General features: G+C 44.7%; 1 protein-coding gene across 2 annotated transcripts in view; it reads right to left on the bottom strand.

Annotated features, from left to right (window-relative positions):
- Positions 1 to 15,289, bottom strand: part of WWOX (WW domain containing oxidoreductase) — a 941,967-nt gene that overhangs the window by 188,775 nt on the left and 737,903 nt on the right. The gene's annotated exons all lie outside the window — the stretch shown is intronic.

Genomic DNA, 15,289 nt, shown 5'->3' with positions numbered 1-15,289 from the left:
GGGGGGAAAAACGGAGCTGTGATGGGCCCCGGCCCACTGGGCTCGCCCTGTGCTAAGCGATTTTCATATTCCATCAGCTTACTGCTACGCAGAACAGTTTTACAGGCGGGGAAGCTGGAAATCAAGTATAAAGAAAGATTTGGCCAGGGTAACATGACTCAGAAGAGGTGATTCTGGCCTTGGAATAGTACCCTGGCACATTTCTGCCAGTCCTGTCTATGAAGGTGGAAAAATATCCTCAGGGTGACCAAACCATAAAGCAAGATCTGCCTTTTAGGGAGCACTCCGCTGGGAAGGAGTGGGCTGTTGAGGAGGGCTAAATTCTGTCTTTCTCAGAGTTACCTCTTCTAGCTCTGAGTCCTCAAATCTCCAAAGACAGATTTCGTTTAAAAACAAAACAAAACAAAAAACTATCCCCAAGCTGATTTCCACTGAAGGGACCACATCCTAATGTCATTCTGCTCAAACAACTTTCGGGATCTGGATTCAGAATCATCCATTTCCCTCTTCTTTCAGTGAAATGAAAATGTCATTCATTTACAGCCACAGTTTAAGGCTACACCAGCCTCCACCTCCCTGCAATTCACGGCAATCTCCTTAATAAATTAACCCAACTGTCACAGATGTATAAATGCAGAATCACTTGGAAGGGGTCCCATTTGAGATCACACAATCTCCAAAACCTATTGCAACATTTTATAATTCCTGCAGGCCACCCCGGGTCTCCTTTATACTCGCAATGGCGCCCCTTTCAATTTGCATTTAAAAGACAGTAAATTGCAGGGTTCATAAACATTTTTATAGTGATTTATTGAAGACTAGAATGTCACTGCTGTTCTTCACACTTTAGCAGTCCTGAGAATCAAATGCTGGCTATGTAATCTTGCTGTCCCGGACAACCACAGAGGCACGAGCCAGTTTGGAGCTTTATCCTTTTTTTCTTTGCTTTCTGCCTATCTGTCTCTCTCCCTCTCCTTTTAAGATGGCAGTGGCCATATTTATCGTTCTGTTAGAAAAAAAGCTCATTTTAATCAGCCTCCAAGTCTTAACTTGGGTTCCATAATTTACAAAGGAACTTGGCCTGCCCATCAGCACTGCGAGGAGGTCATTTTTAGTACAGCTGAGGACCAAAAAAAGAAAGCCTTTCTTTTCATCTTCCCATTCTGTGCCCTGCCCCAAGGAAAGCAGCCCACGAGGACCCCTCTCGGTGGTGGGTTACAGACAGAACCAAAGCTGGCCACCGTGCTTCTAGATACCTCCGTCCCTCTTCCCTGCCATAGACTTAGAGCAAGGGTGGGGCTTGGGCTTTGAAATTTCTTATTTGAAAATAATGTGAGCAGAGAGGAGCTGAGGTCAGAACAGACTTGTGCTACTTTTCAGCCAGCGAAGTCACAAAAGGAGGTGAGCAGAGCCAAGACAAACTGTTTATCTAAGGGCACAGCGAACTCCTTGGCATCCTTTAGCCTTTTTACCAGGGGGACTCGAACCCTTTCTGAGCACATTGTGCATAAAGGCAAAGAAGAGAGACTCAGAGGAGGAAAGAAAAAAAAAAAAAAAGGAAGAAGCAAAGGGGAAAAAAAGAAAAAAGAAAGAAAGAAAGGCTTGCACCTCATTTGCCCTTCCAGTGTCCAGAAGGGAGTATTTCTTTACACCTTTTTCACATTATAATAATGGCTTCACAGCTCCTGAAAAGAGCCCCAGTGCAAAGGCAAATGGTGCATGACACGGCGAAACCCTGGTCTTTGTCGCACCAGCTCCGCTCCGAAGAAAGTCCTTCTCTGCCTTCGTTTCCCTGCCATTAACTGAGATGAAATGAGTTTTTCCCCCTTTTGATTCCACCCCCCACTGTCTATTACAGTGTGACGCGATGGGGCTTCCTGGCCCATTATTTCATAGAGGATTCTTTTATTCTGGTTTGGGAGTTCGCGCCTGCAAGGTTATCTGTGCACAAAGCAACGCCTTGGTCTTGCATTCATTTTTGAAATCTGATCTCATTGATAAGAACAAGACCGTTCGCATTGCATTTGTCAGATAAGGAGCCCGGGTGCCAGAGTCATAAATTTTGTGACTTCAGTCAGGGCTCCCTGTTAAAATACGTCAACCGATAAAAATGCAAGTATTATAAAAATAACCTTTGTATCAAAAGTGTTGTACTATCTCTCTCTTTTCTTTTTACAAACACGTACATCCTTTTTCACATCAGGCGTCTCCTCGTACTTGGATGCGTATTTCCTGATGCACATTTTTTTTTTTTTTTACAATTATTTCTTAAATGGTCTCGCCACTCCCACGTCATCCTTCAGCATGCCGGGAGAAGGGAACAAACAAACAAACAAAGGGTTTATGAGCAAAGAATCGATGGGGTGCAGTTTGTCCGAGAGGGGTTTTGATTAATATCCCTCCGGGTTGATAGGGAGCATTTCCTGATCCTAAAGAGCAAATGAATCAAATGCAAAGGGGCTTGCATCCTGAGAAGAGCAGAAGAACATTTAGGACAAGGGTCTAGCGTGCCCCTGTGGTAGCATCCGGGCTTCTTGGGGACACAGGCCTGGGCTGTCAGCTGGCCCGGGGAACAATCCAGCATTGTTCCTGCGTGGGAAGCGGTTAGATCTACTAGGACTAATGCTCACACCCAACACACACAAGAGGGACAGGAGAGGCCCACTGGCTCCGTCGTGGAGAATGGGCTTCTGGCAGCATCTTATGCCATCACAGCCGCCCCCCTGGAAAAGCCACCCCCGGACCCCCTCCTGGGGGGGGGGTGGGCCACAGGAGGCTGGTGAGCGTGTTATATAAATATTAGCACGAGGCAGATTGCTCCAGCCCCTGTGTGTTTCCTGCCACCACCACCCCCCCTCCTCAACTCGGTGGCAGCTACACAAAGACGCCAGTGACAAAACTAAGCGACAGCCACAGGCTCACGAGAGGCCTGCCAAGCCTCACGGTGCAAGGTCCTGTCCCCGTCCCTGTTTGGGGCCCCGTACAGCCAGGCCTGCAGCTGATAACACTGTAATAGTCCTCCTTTGAGGACAGAGGCTCCTGCGTGCTGATTAGTCATTTATCACACCTGGCAGCCCTGCTGAACCATAATTACTCTTCTCTTATCCTCTTGCACTGTCATGTCCGAGAGGAGAGGCGAGGCACAGTCCCCAGTTAATGACACATTACCCTCTTGACAAGCACTTAAAGGTTTTATTGTAAATATTCAAGATATAAAACATCTGAGATTCCCTTTTTAATTATAAAAAGCAATTTCAGGGCCTCCCTTCCCGAACCTCCCCCCCACCACCCCCCCCCCCGACTCCCAAATAGTAAAGTTTCGGAGCCTTATCCTCTGCTTTACCGCAAACAAACTGATTTCCTTTTGTCACGTAAACTCATTGCTACAAGTTAACTCGGTATCTCTCCGCAATTATCAGACATATTGCCTATGAAATTGGTAATTTAAACACACATCACATTTCCACAAAAGTTAAATTTCCGCCCCGAAAGAAGGGGAAAATGTGCATTTATATGAAAAATTATATATGAAAAAAAAAGCCTAAAATGCGGCATAAATAGTCCAGTTTTCCTCATCGGAAAGAGAGGGAGGAAATCACTGAATAATTTTTTTTTTAAAAGATGAGTCTCTACTGAGGTTAAAAAAATATGTATATATTTTTTTCATAAACTAAAAAATTGGAAATTTGTGGGTCGTTAAATCCTGATTGCCTACTTATAAGGTTTGGGGAGAAAGCCAACTTAGCATTCAGTCACTCCCTGGGGATATTTTTATACTTCAAGGAGTACACAGAGGACACATCCCTTGTGGCAAGGGGGACCCTGGCAGCCTGCTTCAACTTGCCACCTTCCTGCTGGTTTTTACGAGGTGACCTTTCTGCTCTGGGAGCCCCACGCATGCATATGGGCACATGTGATGTGTACTGAGCTCATCTGAGCCCAGTTGGTTTTAACTGCCCTCCCACACCTCACCAGTATACCTATCTTCAGATCCATGTGGACAGAGACGGGGGTTCAAGTGTGTTGGGTTCTATATGTTTGAGACCATCTTGTTCCAATTGGTTGAATGCCATGGCGAGTACAAGCTATTGGAGCATGCGCCTTGGGTTTAGAATCCAGGGAGCAAATGATAGATACCAGGAGAAGGCCCTTGGGCACCTTTGTTCCACAAATCACTAGAGTTGATTTTTAGGGTGGGTGTCTCCCTCTTTCAGCACCCCTCCTTGGCTGGATCTCCAAAAGCTTTCATTAAAGAGCATCAATCCCCTTCATGGGGAAAGGAAGGCCTTCCATTGGGGAAGCTGAAATATAGCCAAGCGGTAAGAAAGGAGCTGATGAACGTTTAGAAATAGTGAACAGCAAGACCCAGGAAGGCATACGGTGGTCAAACCAAGTTTATAAACATTGAAACAGCTGATCACCCCAAGAGCCAGTGACGGATGGTGACAACTCCCTGCTTGGCTTCTGAGGAGACTGGTAGAAATGGGGGGAAGGGGGGTGCGGGAATAACAGGGGGAGGGTAAGGAAGCCAGCAAAGCAAAAAGGAAAGATCCATCCTCACTTTGAGAAACCTAAAATTGGAAGCACCTCGCATGGCCATGGTAGGCCCCTGTCACCACACAGAACACCACCCCAGGCAGTTGAGGCAGCTGGTTGTGCAGAAGAGGGAGACAAAGGCACAAAAAGACAAGAAGTACACTGGCAACCTTGGAATTCATGGCCCAGAGCCCCAAGCAGGCTTCTTTAACTATAAATGCATCTCATTCACTGCTGAGTCTTCAGTAAGTAGCACATTGTGGACACTTAAATTTTGTGAATGAGTGAAAGCACATATGCCAAAGGAGGGCCCAAGCAGATCCATAGAGAAGTTTCCTGGTCACCGGATTTTCATTTCTTCCCCTGCGGCCACTAAGGAATACATGTTGAGGATTATTTTGTCGTAGGTATTAGGAGAACAAAGGGGCCTTTTGAGGTGGTTGACCTCAAGGTTCTGGAGCTGCACATGGACAGGAGCCTGAGGTGATGAAGACCATGAAGTTAGAGATGGTGGTTGTCGCTAAGGTCTGCTTGATGGGTGAGGCCACGTGTTAAACTCTTTGGGAGGCTAACTTTTCACCTTCCTGTTGGATCTTCGCATCAACCCCTGGAGGTGTTCTTCCGTGGCTTACATTGCACAGAAGAGGACACTGAGGTTCTGAGTAGAGAAAGGACCAGCCCGAGGCCCCACTGCTGGGTAAGTAAGTGCAGGGACCTGAACCGGGCCCCCTAATCCAGGTCTTGTTGCCTCTCATCTCCCGAGGAGGGATAGTGGGGAAACCTTCCAAGAATAGTTCAGGGTGACTTCCAAAGCATAGTGGTGAGAATTTCTCCAACTTTCTTCTTTGACTTTGATTTCAAGGGCTGAATCTGCCGTCACTGACTCGGTAAAGTCGATTCCTTCAAATTCCCATCTTGACTTCTCCTCTTTGGGAAGCTGAGGGCTGCCATGTTCTGACTTGTCCCCAGAGCACCCTGTTCTTTTCAAAGGCACTTTATAAATCTAATGAAATAACGGATCCAAATAAGCTGTCCTTCCCAGGTTTTTGGTCTCGCGACAAGCTCCCCTTGAGATTTGCTCCCTTTTCTCAGCATGACATTTCCTTCTCTTAAGGGAAAATCACTCATACTGTGTTCATCACCTGTTTTGTCTCCTTTTAAAAAATGCCAAGTGAATATGGAGACGAAGGACCAGAAAGACAGTGATAGAGGCTCAGTTAAGAGCAGAGGGGTCCTGGCAGGTCTGAAACCAGATGTTACCCTTCCTTCCTTTCCCTCCTTCCTTCCTCCTGCCTTCCTTCTTCTTTTTTTTTTTTTTCTTTTACTTTCTCTCATTTTTTTTTTAACTGCACCCTGGACTGTTCACTAAGCCATCCCACAACTTGGGTGGTGATGGAATTACCCTGGGGCTCTGGGGGCCCCCCAGTGTTAACAAAGGACTGTTGTCAGTGTGATGTGCATTTTGGCATTGATAAAACACAGTCCACAGCATTTGCAATAACACAGCTGTTGACCTTTAGTAGCTCAGGATTCTGAAAATCCACTGAAGCTGGACAGTCACCTACTCCAGAACTAGGTCGGTCAGACTAGTTGGAGTGCCTGATGCTGAGGACAGGGCCCTTCCCAGGTAGGTCCCAAAATCCCAATCTCTTTGTCAAATACACACACACACACAGACACACACACACACACACACACACACACACATCCACTGTCCTATTTTGTTTCCTCTGACTCCCTCCTTCTCGGTGTTGCACCTTTCTCTCTTTACATCTGTTCCCTTATCTTCTCTATTGACCAGTTTCCTACTTCCTCACGGGTTTTGCTCTCCCATCCCTCATCCCTGCAGAGGGTCCCAACTATATGTCCAATCCCTGAATCTACAACGCTTCTTGGCTTCAGTATTTATCGCCAACTGGCAGGTCTTTTTCTGTGCTTGTCTTTTCAAATCCTTGAGAGATGAAGGCCACAGCACTGCATTGCCGGTCCCACTAAGCTTGACTGGAGCAGGGAACCATTTATGCTGTGGACAGGGATCCACAGCTTGAGGGCAGATGTGGGCTGATTGGCGGGATGATATATTTGTGATCCTGCTAAGATGGCGCGGTGTGGCCTGATTCTACATGAGGGTCATTCTATCTCAGGAATCTGAGCAAGGAGAGCAGAGTTCATTAGACCTATGTGTAAGTTAAAGTATTTAGTTCATGATATTAAACTGATCAGGCTAAGAAGAAGCACTTGGAATTGAATTAGAATTCTTAAAATCACTCGAAGAGGACAGATAGGTCAGTTGCTAGGGCTGCCCAAGATGGAACACAATTCCCAATTAATGATAAACTCAAGAAATTGAACTGATGGCTCCGATGGACCCAGAATTGGGGAATGATGTCAAGTATACTGTGGGTTTGCCATCCCTGTTCTTATTCATCCTCCATTTCTGCAGATCACTTATATGAAACAATAACAAGAAAACTCACTAAAATGCAAAGAATAGGGAGGGCCCAGTATTAGCAGAACTCTCAATATACTGATAATTTTGTTAATTAAGGCACCAAAAAGAGCCAGTCATTGTTAGTTTCAAAGCTCTACAGGTTAAATGACTTATTTTGTGAGTCATTAAACTTAGCACGGATAACTTCCTTCTTGTTCTTACAGAGAATTTAGGTAACCCCCGGGCTAGCTCCTGATATAAAATAAAACCCGTCACATGAAGCTGAAGAGAAGCATACACTCCTGCTTTGCATAGCTGCCCAGTGGGCCTGTTCTTCCGGCCATGGCACTGATAAAATGGTAGCATGTATCACGTGCTGGCCCTGGCAATGGACACAGGACAGAGCTGAGAAACAACAGATCAGGGTGGGACACAGCCTATAGTCAGTGGCTTTTCTCTCTGGGAAGAAGCTAACATGACAGTTATGCTGGAATCTTCCATTTCCCTGTCCAGATTTATTTCTCTCCACCCCTTTGTGCTCATGCCTGGGGAAGTTGACCAATATAAGCTACATCAATGAGTTACTCTCATCATCTGGTTTCTAGATGGGCTTGATTAGTGGTGGTGGAGAAGGTTTATTACCCTGGGACCTTTCCTGTGAAGAGAAGGGTATCACCAAAGGTAGGCTGAATTCCTCAGCAGAAGGTTACAGCTCCTGCCAGGTGGTGCTTTTCATCCAGATACCCTCCTCACTTGGCTCCAGCACTTGCTCCCTCTCCTTGCTTCTTAGGGCATAGGATGGTTAGAGCCACCCTCATTACTATCCCTATCTCTTAAGGTTACTCAACACCCTGATATCACCTTAATAGAATTAAACTTTCTTCAAATGACCCTACACCGGTGTATCATTTCGTTCCTGCCAGGACTGCCACTAATACAAAAGCGAGAGTTGATGCCCTGGTTTCCTATAGGCCATGCTCTAAGTCACAGAGCCTGTCGTGCTGGACTCACTACTTAAATGTTGGGGAAAGTCCTGCTGGAAATTTTTGGAGAGTACATTTTTAGAGAGTTGCAGAGTTCAGCAGCCCAAGGAAAGGACACAGGGTGTTTGGGGCAGTCTACGGCAGCTCTCTCTGTTAGTGCAAAATGCATTCACTTTACTTGGCTTCTGAACATGGAAGGCCCCTACAGAAATAAAGACGTATGTGCCGTCATACAAGAAGCATCTTGAAACATGAGAGAGCACAAGGAGAAGTCCTTGAAGAGATCCTTTCCAATTTTTCTCAACCTACATGTTTTATGAGAAAGCTCTAAACTCCCACTGAAACAATGGATTAAAAAATGAGATATCTTCCAGTTTCACAATCCATTTGTTTCCTCCCTTCAAGATTTGCTGGAAACAGGGATAAAATAAGTTGCGAGGGTTCAGTGTGAACAAACTTGAAAAATCCTGCCTTTGTGTGGAAAATATTTTTAATGTTCAAATGCATTCCAACCCACTCCTGCTACAAGGTAGAAAAAAAATATAGCACTGTCCAGAAAAGAAGGGAAACTACTCATATGTCAATGATCACGGTGCCTAGAACAACAAAGCCAGAACTGGATTAATAAGCACAGCCCACTTATAAATTTCTTCATCTTTGGGTTTGCGATACAAGGAGATCTCAAATCACAAAGACCCTCTGTGTGCTTTAGGAAAACAGGCAGGAGAACTAAGGGAGCCCCACAATGCTATCCAGTTAGGAAGCTGGTTCTCTCTGAGAGCTGTACTTGAATAACCACGGTGGGTGTGTCCTTTGAGAAAGCCCCAGGATCACTTCCCCAGGAAGCCTTCTCTCTCTCCACTCGCATTTGGATAAATATGCCTTCACTGCACTCCTGGAGCATCTTTTTTGTAGAACCTTGTGGCATGACCTTGAAAAACTGTGTTTTCCTGAGTTCCTGAGGTCAGAAGGAATCTCTTGTTCACCCTGAAAAACTGATGCTTAACACAATGCATGCTATCATGTAGGTGTCCAATAAATCCCTGTGCAATTAATCTTCAATTCACAAAAATAGCAACATCAAAATAGCACTACTTTAGAATCTCCCCTGGAGTTATCACGGGGCAGCAAATACGCTTCAGTGTGTACACAGAGCCTGGTCAATTGATGACTTCCTGGAGCACTGTATTAGCCAGGGTTTGGGAGTCACAACCATGTTTGGGAGGAAAAGAGTATATTGATGAACTACTGATGGCTCCGATGGCCCCAGAATTGGGGAATGATGTCAAATATACTGTGGGTTTGCCATCCCTGTTCTTACTCATCCTCCATTTCTGCAGATCACTTATATGAAACAATAACAAGAAAACTCGCTAAAATGCAAAGAATGGTAAAATCAGCACAGCCCCAACCTATTTAAGGTATTGTGGGCCTGGAGTCTAAAAACAGAAACCAGTTCATGTCCAAACCAATTGTTTTTCATGGAACACAGAGAGCATATTAGGAATGTGCCTTCATAAAGCTCTGAGTCAGACTGGTATCCTCCAGGTGACTTTCAAAACTGTATAGGTCTAAAAGCACCTCCACCTATGGTGTCTTTGTAAAATTGATTAACTATTTTCAATAAGTTTTTCTATCATCCTGGGTTGAAAATTGCAAGCGTGTTGCATATGTAAAAATATAAATGTTTGACTCATCTCGCCCGGGGAAATGCTGACGAAGCCAGGGGTGTGTGTGCTCCTGTTTTGGTAAATGTCTCCCCAAGCCCCGTTAATCTTGACATTTCCTCCATGTTTCTATGCCATCTTAGGGAAGCTTGTGTTGGATATCCTTCAGACACTGGGATGGCCCTCAAGTCCACTCCTCAAGGAGAAGTGGAGGTCAGTACAATGCATCTTTGGCTCTTAGCCATGACCTTTTGACACAGCATCCTCCGCATTCCTTGGGGAGTCAAGGTGTTCGTTTCACACAGATCCTGGCTGATTGAGCCCAAGAAGGCAGCCAGTTGGAGCTTGGGCATCAGCTGCAACTTCATTACTCCTGCTAGAGGGACCCAGATAATTCGTCCACACCTGCCCTGAGTGTAGTCTGGGGGACTCCCACCACTGGTGGGGAGACATTTGTACTAGCCAGAGATATGAAGTGATCAGTGGCATGGGGACCCTGGCATGGCTGCAGTGTTGACAACCACATTTGAGAAGCACAGCAACACACCCTGTGTGCCAGTGACATAGATTTACAGGCTGAACTGTTTCCTCTTTCCTGATTTAATGTGCTGTGAAAAAGTAAGAGAACAGAGCATTTGTGCATAAGACCCCCATGATCAACAGGAAATGGAGAACTCTCCAGACTTAAGTCCTGGAAAGAGTGACCTGAGAGTGTCACGGAGGCCAGTTCCAGAACACGAAATCACCAAGTCCCAACAATGGGTGGCCAGAGTTTGGATGCTGAGACAATGATTGTGGAGGGGGCTGAGGACTCAGGGACTCTTGGATCTGCGTTAGGATCCAAGGTTCTTTCTTTTTGCCCAAATATCAGTCTGTATTCTCTTAAATAGCAAATAAAACCATACTTCAATACTGGAAACATGATGAGCCAACTGTAAAAAAAAATATGAATCCCCCTCTCCTCTTTCTATGCGGTCCTTATTTCTCCTTCTTTGTTTTTCTCCTGTTACCTCCCCTGCATACACTTGTTACCCAAAATGCCAGGTATCGTTCAGCAGACACCACAGTGGTGATCATGAAAACAGACATGGAAAATCTGACCTTTTGTGACTAAAGGCTTTTAAAACATGAAGACTGACAAGGTAATTTTGGAATAAGGATCCTGAGGGTCAGCCTGTATGTTGTTATATAAGCCAGTTGACTTATTTGAGAACAATATCAACATCACTCTGAAAAAAGTTGATGCCAGCACTCTGCCAACATGGATCACACAGGGCAGATGTTGGCAAATGATAACCCACAGGCTACTTCTAGCCTGACTTTCCTCCTGTTCCTATAAATAAAGTTTTATTGGCACACAGTCATGCCCATTTGCCACATATTGTCTATACCTGTTTTTATGCTCCAATATCAGAGTTGACTTCATGGCTTATGAAGCATAAAATATTAACCATCTGGCCCTTTATAGAAAAAGTTTGAGGACTCCTCATCTAGAGAGTGCTGCTTCTGTGTGGAAACTTCCAATTTACCAGTTAAATCTCCTTAGACCTCCAAGCTCTGCCATTTATCAGCCTCTGCTAAAGGCCAGCCTTGTGGCAAAAAGAAAGGGCAGTTCTCAAAAAAAGATAGAATGCTTTACCAGTGCTGATTTTCTGTATTCTGATTTTCTGTTCTAACAGATAAACTTCAAAGTCCCGAGGCTTAACACAAAAGATGTTTATCTTTCACTCCTGTAAACTCTTAATGACCAGGGGGAGGTCAGCTCCATGCAGTCATTCAGGGATCCAGCCTAGTTCCATCCTGCGGCTCATCCCTTCCATTAGAACTCAGTCACATGCCCAAATCTAACAGCAAGGGAGTGTAGGAAATATAATCTAGTGGTGTTGGTCAGGAAAAAAGGGAAATAGGTCAGTGAACATTTAGCTACATGACCTATCCCTCCTCCCCTTCCTGCCCTCCTTCATAGCACTATGGTCTTTCCTATCAGAAAACAAGCCACAGGTATAATACTTGCTCTTCAATGACACACACAATGTGTAAACCTTCCTAGGAGGACATCCATCCTAACAGAAGATTACGTAATGCTGATCTTAAGATGCCATGATCAAGCAAGATAAGTTTCATTTTAATTGTTTACCCCTTAAGGATTGGTTCTGGGCAAAGAAAGTATTTAGCATATTGCCCATTTTAAAATACAGAGAGGCAATTCTCCTATAACAAAATTATCATAGGTCTTTACTTGCAGCCTCTCTGCATAGTATTGGTCATAATTAGTACTATTTGACACTGAATCTTTAAATGGGAAATAAACCAAATTCTAACATTTTTATAATGTGCTTTGTTAAACTTTTTCTAGGCATACTCTGAAGCCAAATAGGTAAGCTGCTTTGGATCAGGTTTGCGTAAAGGAGTCACATCCCGTAATAGCCCTGCTCCAAGTGGTTTCTTCTCTGGACACCTGGACGTTCCCAGGCGTTGTCATCTCTAATTCTTTAATTCTATAACATACTCTACAAGCCCTGCCCTCAGCGCATCCACAATAGGGGTGATACTAAAGCTGACCCATCACTTACCCCTCACTTTGGAGGAATTAGCAAATCACTTACAAACTAATATTACAATCTTTGGCAATGCTGATATTAGAATAGCTAAATAATACTGAGAAAGGGGGGCACCTGGGTGGCTCAGTCAGTTAAGCATGCGACTCTTGGTTTCAGCTCAGGTCATAATCTCAGGGTTGTGAGATCAAGCCCCCAGTTGGGCTCCATGCTCAGTGTGGAGTCCACTTGAGATTCTCTCCCTCCTTCTGCCTCTGCCCCTCCCCACACATGTGCATGCTCTCTCTTTCAAGATAAGTAAATAAAATCTTAGAAAAAATACTGAGAAAGGGAAGGCAAGGCAAGGCCATGGAGAGAGCCCAAGACCAGGAATGAAGAGACCCTGGTCCTAGGACCAAGCTCTCCTATCAGGTCATCTCCCAGACATGTCCCTTCTTCAGCCTTGACTTTCCTATGTATTTACATGTAAGCACTTTGGGCATCCACAGTTTATCTTTCAGCTCTTTCCGACTTTGCAACTCTGCAAAGAAATCCCTAATGGTGAAGTTTGATGTCTTGGTGTGAGATAGGACTTGAGAATGCCATTCTCAGCATTAGCCCAAGAAGGCAAAACACAGTCCACTTGCAGATCAGACTCGGCAAAAGGAGAACCCACAGCAAATATTTCGCAAAGGAAAACAAAAGAATATATTATCTTGCAATCAAAGGGAACGATAGCCCCAATTACTGCTTCTCCAGTTGCAAATGGTTTTATAAGCAAGCTGCTCAGGGTAATTTTATTATTTCAAGTACTGTTCACGACAGCACCATGAAGAAATCAAAATTTGATGAAATTAATATAGCCATCACAGGAAGGATAAGGAGAAGCTCAGGAGGGTATTCATTTGATAAATTAAATATATTTTAGGAGAGAACATTATGGTAATCATTATTTATCAATGCAAACTTCGTTAGGGTTTGCGGGATTCAAATGCACATTTTCTCCTAACTACATAAACATACGTATATGAGGAGCCCAGTTGAAAATATTAACAGTCCTTCTGCACCAGAAATATTAGTCCTTCCCTCCTTTTCTGCCTGCTTCTGTCAGGGAGCCACAAAGCATACAACTGCAGCGCCTAGCTAACCATGTAATTGATAACTCCCTACTCGACTCACTGTGGGAATCTGTCAGTTAAGGTCTGAAGATACATACACACCACTATGAAAATGAACTTACACAAGTCTGTCTGCGGACCAGGAAGGGCCTGAATGCAGTCGACATTTTGCTACTTAATTGGTTGGGCCGGTTTACCAGCACACATGTGTATTCTGGCAATGGCTCGCTGTACGATGACTCTTTTTGACAGACCTATTTAGTGAGCAGGAGGTATTTTTTTCCCCCCGGATAATTGCTCAAAATCATGCTTTCAAAGTCAAAGTGGTTCAAACTTGCCTGTCTGTATTTTGCAAATACACAAGTTGGGAGGAATGCAAATGCACACTCCTATTTCTAAGGTAGATGCACAGAAGCTGTTGTTTTGCTTTTCGTTTTGTTTTTGTTTTTGTGTTTGTCCCCCTCCTCCCCCGCTCCTCCCCCCACCACACACACACACAGAGCAATGGAGGAGAAGGAATTCAAATCCCACAGAACCTAGCCCAAGCCTGGTGTGGCTTATCTGGGGCCAGATCCTGCAGAGGGTATGTTTCACCCATCATGGGCCCAGTGCTCCTTAGTGAGAGATGTTGAATCTATGATCCCACCAATCAGAGACTGGGACCCTCGCTGTCCGGAGCAGAGAGTTGCAGCACTCAAATCCCAGGGATGTCCGGAGCAGAGAGTTGCAGCACTCAAATCCCAGGGATTTTTTCCTTCACTTTTTGTGTAGGAACCTGGTATAATGGACAGAACAAGGACTTTGAAATCAAACCATCCTTAGTGCAGTCCAGGGAAATGACTTCATTTCTCTGCTCTGCTGCTCATCTGGAGCTGGTGGTATATACCTTGACGGACCATTGTGGACTTAAATGATGTGGCTCTGTATGAAATCATCCTGCATGTGGAGGCAAGACCTCTTCCCTGTTTTGTCCATGCTCCCTCTGCACTGCTTGGAAAGCCTCTCTTGGCATCCCCCCCCCCCCCCCCCCCCCGCTTCTAGCATTTTTGAATATTCACACAGAGATCATGAAATGGCTCAGGCATTATACAAACAGAGACTTCCGAATGAGGGAATGAGAAAGTGGACCTGGGAGGTGTGGGCAAAGCCATTTCAGATGGCCAACGCACCCAGGGATGTCGTGTAGAGCATGTGCAGATGTCAGGAAGATCCAGCTGTACGGGGTACTCCCACTTAGGAAGAGGCTCCACACCAAGACACGTGAATCTACAGAAAGAGCTTCATGAAGCTTTAAGGGGCCTGGGAAGTACTGTTGCCTTACATACAAAAATACCCCATGGTGATGGGGCAAAGAGCTGTACATACATCAAGAACTAAAATGCTGGGCCCCTGCCAGAACCTGATATGATTCTATCTTTACATTTCTGAAGGCAAATAAAATGGAAAAAGTCACCCCTACATATTATCCAAGGAGTTTAATCCTACAGAATCACAGGACCATGCTCTTTAAGAACTAGAGAGGACTCAACCTGATACTCTCCTACTCCTCTTTCTCAGATGTTGAGAATAGCGCTCTTCTGCAAAATACTTAAAAGGCAACAAGCTTAGTAGCTAAACCAGAAAGGACTTCAGTCTCCTTGGGAGGACTCAGTTGAGTTAGTAAATCTAGTCCCACTTTCAAAATCAGAATTTTAATTCTGGTTTGAAATGCTGCGTACAATTCCTAGGACTCTAACTATAAAGTAATCAGACACGTTATTATTCCCGTGGACAGGACACCCAAACAGATTCCTTCAAGATGGTAGCAGCGAAGAATGCTTTCTAAACGACTAAATAAATAAATAAACTATTAGTATTTTAATTGAGGCTGGATTGCCAGGCAATCAATTTAATTAACTGCGGCGCAATTAATTGCGAAAATTGAGGTTTGACTCTGACGTTGCCAATTCAAGTGGCACTGTGTAGACTTGGTTAGAGCCAAGAGAACTAAAACAATTCCAGTCATGTTGTTGGAGTA

This window comes from Nyctereutes procyonoides, unplaced genomic scaffold, assembly GCF_905146905.1.
Source record: "Nyctereutes procyonoides isolate TBG_1078 unplaced genomic scaffold, NYPRO_anot_genome, whole genome shotgun sequence".
NCBI classification, from domain to species: Eukaryota; Metazoa; Chordata; class Mammalia; order Carnivora; family Canidae; genus Nyctereutes; species Nyctereutes procyonoides.
This window is presented reverse-complemented; position numbering and strand designations above follow the sequence as displayed.